This window comes from Bufo bufo, chromosome 1, assembly GCF_905171765.1.
Source record: "Bufo bufo chromosome 1, aBufBuf1.1, whole genome shotgun sequence".
NCBI lineage: Eukaryota > Metazoa > Chordata > Amphibia > Anura > Bufonidae > Bufo > Bufo bufo.
This window is the reverse complement of record NC_053389.1, coordinates 258,538,481-258,544,374: the sequence shown is the minus strand read 5'-3', so window position 1 is coordinate 258,544,374 and position 5,894 is coordinate 258,538,481.

Genomic DNA, 5,894 nt, shown 5'->3' with positions numbered 1-5,894 from the left:
CAACAGGAGGGGGTGGCAGCGGTGATGGTTCTAGAGGTGGAACATACTTCTTGAGTAACAACTTATGTAAGACGTTATGGATTTTAAAAGTCAGAGGTAGCTCCAGGCGAAAAGCCACGGGGTTAATGATGGCTACTATTTTGTAAGGGCCAATGAACCTAGGACCCAGTTTCCAAGAGGGAACCTTTAATTTAATATTCCTAGTAGACAACCACACATAGTCATTCACTCCTAGGTCCGGACCTGGCGACCGTCTCTTATCAGCCATGCATTTATATTTACCTCCCATATTTTTCAAGTTAGCTTGCACCTTCTGCCATACAGATAAAAAGAGATGACGAAAACCGTTCCTCTTCAGGAACCCCAGAAGACCCCCCTCTTTGAAAGTACAGAATTGGGGATGAAAACCATATGCACCAAGAAATGGTGACTTGCCAGTGGATTCCTGACGGCGATTATTTATGGCAAACTCGGCTAATGGTAAATATGATGACCACACCTCCTGGTTCTCAGACACAAAACACCTTAGATATGTCTCAAGGTTTTGGTTGGTACGCTCAGTCTGTCCATTCGACTGAGGATGCAAAGCCGAGGAAAAGGACAAGTGTACCCCCAAACGGGAACAAAAAGCTTTCCAAAACTTAGAAATAAACTGGGTTCCCCGATCCGAAACAACATCGGAAGGGACCCCGTGAAGCTTCACGATTTCACTGATGAATATCTGAGCAAGAGTCTTAGCATTAGGTAGTGCGGGTAACGCAATGAAGTGTACCATTTTACTAAACCTGTCTACTAATACCAAGATAACTGTTTTACCCGCAGACAAAGGTAAGTCAGTGATAAAATCCATTGACAGATGTGTCCATGGCCTATTGGGAATGACAAGTGACAATAAAGACCCTGCAGGACGTGTATGAGAGACTTTCGCGCGTGCACAAGTAGAACAAGTAGACACAAAATCCATTACATCCTGACGCAACCTTGGCCACCAAAAACGACGAGACAATAGCTCCAAGGTTGCTTTACTACCCGGGTGCCCAGCAAGTGCCGAATTATGATGTTCCTTTAATAATTTGAGACGCAGGTTTAACGGTACAAACAATTTCTCTGAGGGGCAAGAGACCGGGGCGTCCCCCTGGGCCTCTAACACCTTCCCCTCCAGAACAGAGTGTACAGCAGAGACAACCACTCCTCTTTGTAGAATGGGTACCGGATCACTCAGATTACCCCCTCCAGGGAAACTACGAGATAATGCATCCGCCTTAGTATTTTTTGCCCCAGGACGATAGGTAATAAAAAATTTAAACCTGGTAAAAAATAGCGACCACCTAGCTTGTCTAGGGGTGAGACGCTTAACTGATTCGAGGTACAGAAGGTTTTTGTGGTCTGTAATCACCGTGACGGGGTGGACTGCCCCCTCTAAAAAGTGACGCCATTCTTCAAACGCTAGTTTAATAGCTAATAGTTCCCTATTGCCAATATCATAGTTCTTCTCCGCTGCAGATCGTTTTTTAGAAAAGAAAGCACAAGGACGCCATTTGCCAGGAGACGGACCCTGAGACAGTACAGCCCCCACTCCCACCTCTGACGCATCTACTTCAACAATAAAAGGCTGGGAGACATCAGGTTGGATTAGTACAGGTGCCGAGGTAAACCTCAATTTTAGCAGCGTCATACCATTTAGAAAAATCTGTCTCCTTCCTAGTCATGTCAGTAAGGGGTTTGACAATAACCGAATAATTTTTAATGAACTTTCTATAGAAATTTGCAAAGCCCAAGAACCGTTGCAGTGCTTTGAGGTTCTCAGGAAGATCCCAATCTAAAATTGCCTGGACCTTCCCAGGATCCATACGGAAACCTGAAGCAGATAATAAATAACCTAGGAACTGTATTTCCTGAACGGCGAAGACACACTTTTCAATTTTCGCATATAATTTATTCGTCCGTAGGACCTGCAGTACCTGTCTGACATGCACCTCATGTGTTTTCAGATCAGACGAATAAATTAAAATATCATCTAGTTATATCACCACAAACCTGCCGATAAGATGACTAAAAATGTCATTAACAAAATGTTGGAAGACAGCAGGAGCATTGGTCAGACCGAAAGGCATGACTAGATTTTCATAATGCCCCTCAGGGGTGTTAAAAGCTGTCTTCCACTCATCCCCTTCCTTGATACGAATCAGATTGTAGGCCCCCCTAAGATAAAGTTTGGAGAACCACCTAGCACCCGCAATCTGATTGAACAGGTCAGGAATGAGAGGAAGAGGGTATGGGTCTCGGATGGTTATCCGGTTTAGTTTGCGGAAATCTAGGCAAGGACGCAGGCCCCCATCTTTCTTTTTAACGAAGAAAAACCCTGCAGCCACGGGTGAAGAAGAGGGTCTGATGTGTCCCTTAGCCAAGCTCTCGGAGATATAATCTTTCATGGCTTGTCTTTAGGGACCCGAAAGATTATATAACCTGGTCTTGGGTAATTTTGCACCGGGAATCAGGTTAACCGGGCAATCATAAGGACGGTGAGGTGGTAACTTCTGGCAACCCTTTTCAGAAAAAACGTCCTCAAAGTCCAAAACAAATGTAGGTAGAGTAGCTAAGGAAGCGACTAAGCAATTGCTATTTAAGCAATTTTCTCTGCAATGCTCACTCCACTCCAATATCTCCCTGGCCTGCCAATCCACCACTGGATTGTGCGCTACCAACCAGGGAAGACCCAATACCACAGGAGTGGGAAGCCCCTCCAGAACATAACATGAAAGACACTCGTTATGGTGGTCCCCTACACGAAGGTGTAAGTTATGGACAATGTGAGTGAGGTTTCTCTGAGACAGAGGAGCAGAATCAATAGCGAATATGGGAATAGGTCTCTGTAGCGGTCAGAGAGACAAACCCATAGTGCGGGCAAAATGGGCATCTATCAAATTTACCCCTGCTCCACTGTCTAGAAAGAAAGAAATAGTCTCCTTCTTAACACCAAAAACAACAGCTGCTGGCAACACAAATTGAGTTGTACGAATGGAGGAAACGTATACCCCCCGGCTGACATCCTCCACACAGCCTGCCTACGACGAGCCTCAGGAGGAAGGACCTGACGAGTAGTTCCTCCTAGCTGCATAGGCTCTTCTAGGTCCGTACAGACTAACTGCTGCTTCGGAGGGGTTACCAAATGCTCAGGATTTTTCAATCTGTCCCTAAGACGTCTATCTATTCTGATAGAAAGGGACATAACAGCATCAGGGGAAAAGGGGGTCTCATACAGCGCCAGCGCATTCTTAACCCTTTCGGATAACCCAGAGCAGAACTGACTCCTGAGAGCCGGGTCGTTCCACTGGGTATCCGTAGCCCACCTACGAAACTCTAAGCAATACTCCTCTGCTGGCCGCTCTCCCTGTAGGAGTCTCCGTAATTTCGACTCAGCCAGGGCGACTCGGTCAGGCTCATCATATATGAGACCGAAGGCCCCAAAAAATTCTTCCACTGACAGGCCTCACGGAACGTCACAAATTTGTCCCTTCCCCCAGAAAATCTGTCAGGAAGAACAACCTTGCGCAGCAACCTGGTTACCCATAGCAACCGCTGGGCTTGCGGTCTGCTGCAATTGCTGCTGTTGCTGGAGGACCGACGCCTTCAATCCTGCCACCTCCATAGACAGGCTTTATAGTTGTTTTGTCAAAGCAGCAATAGGATCCATGCTGGATTCTAGATAGGCAGAAAGAAAAAGTAAAATGTATATATTTTTTTTTTCTACCTACACAAAATAAGGGCCAGATATAATGTCATGACCGGCGTGCCGATCACATACGTGACGCAAGAAGAGGGAAAAGGGAAGGCCCTGTCCAAGGGAGAGGGAAAGGTGGTGACCCCTAACTCACCTTGAGGCTGGCACCTGACTGCCCTGATGTCCCTAGACGGGTTCCTCACCCGTACGCCGATCACGTGCCTAAACCCTGGCTTTCCCTAAGATGAGCCCTGAGTGAATAGGGCGGTGGGAACACTAGTCCGCACCACTAACACTAAAGGAAAACACCAAGGAGAGGACAGACAATACAGACAAAACATATAATCCCAGGTGGGCGACAACAGCAGACAACAGAAGCACAACAGGGATCCGGAGGGTAACGCTCTGGAACAACAACCAGGAATCTCAGCTACACAGCTCCAGTGGGTCAGTGTAGAAGTCCAGGCAGGAAGCTCTATATCTGGCAACCAGAGAAGTGAGAGAGGGGAATATAAGGAGGTTGGGAGTGCTGGACAAGAAACAGCTGAGGAGAAGGAGCTACGGATCCCTGAGTGAGCCAAAAAGGGTTGCAAGGCAAACCCAGAAAGCTACCATTAAGAAACAGCACTATCTTTCTACATAGAGCGCGCAGCCACCCGCTGCGACTTCCTGACCCCGGGTATAACGGAGTCAGGCGTGGCTCTTGACACCCTCGTGACAGAATGTCACTGTATTTCGTGCATTATATGTCCCATAGGCTCTATATGCAGAGAGCAGAAGGAGGTTCCTTAGTGGCTAGCACCACCCTTTCCTCTCTGAGAGGAAGTGAGGTTCAGTCTAGTGTGCGCTGCAGATGAGTAAAAAGCTATGAGCAGTGTTAGATAGGGAAATCTGTGACCCTGTGGATTACAAGCCACAAAGTGACAGCTTACGTGCCAGCTCTCGAGAGAAAGAGTTACAGAAGACAGCAGAATGTTCAGAACTCACAAAGGAGGATGGCAGAGCATCTATCGGAGAAAGGCATGTGGTGGGAGTAAATAAGCTTCAGCTTCCCCGTCATATCAACTGTGACACAGTGAAGGGTATGGTCTGGGAAAACAGGTATTTTCCTCCCAATGTGTGCTGCTGGGCTGATTTGCAGCCAGGTGGGGTCAAACACTGGACTGGATTTTAAGTGCCGGTCCGGGTTTTGACAGCACCTAGTTGTCCTTAAAAGACAGATGGGCTCAGCAGCAAAGTGTGTGTGTGCTGGGATCTGAAGCTTGTACTGTGCTGGAGGGATGAGACCCGTGTTTAGGGAAAACAGGCCTCGTTCCCAGGAAGTCAACGGGGAGGAGCATCCTGTTGTCTTCCTCAGCCGTAAGCTCAGCCCAGCCGAGACCAGGTACAGTATAGTGGAGAGAGAGTGCCTGGCTATCAAGTGGGCACTCGAGTCTCTCTCTCTCCATTATATGTTGGAGAGAAAATTCAGCTTGGTGACCGACCACTTCCCTCTCATGTGGATGAGCCAGGCCAAAGACAGAAATTCCTGGGTCACCTGATGGCTCCTTTCCCTACAGAACTTTAAATTTACAGTGGAACACAGGGCAGGCCGGCTACAGGGAAACGCAGATGCCTTGTCCCAAGTACATTGTCTGGCGAGTGTTCACCCCCTCAGGGTTAAACAAAGGGGGGGGGTATGTGACACAATGAAGGGTATGGTCTGGGAAAACAGGTATTTTCCTCGCAGCATGTGCTGCTGGGCTGATTTGCAGCCAGGTGGGGTCAAACACCGGACTGGATTTTAAGTGCCGGTCCGGGTTTTGACAGCACCTAGCTGTCCTTAAAAGACAGCTGGGCTCAGCAGCAAAGTGTGTGTGTGCTTGGATCTGAGGGTTGTGCCGTGCTGGAGGGATGAGACCCATGTTTAGGGGAAACAGGACTCCTAAAAGCCTGCTATGGACTGCTGGAGATAGAAGTGCCAACAAGGTGATTTTTGCTATGTGGACTTTCCATTGTGTGTGAACACTAAAACTGCAAAGTGACGTTTTGTTTTTGCCTTATGTGTGAATAAATACGGAAGTTTGATTTAAGGACTGGTAATTTGCCTCTGTACTGCGTCCGCTTACCCTGTCTACCAGAGTGAATCCCCACAATTAGTGGAGGATGCGTGCACACGTAGAGAGGCTGGCGT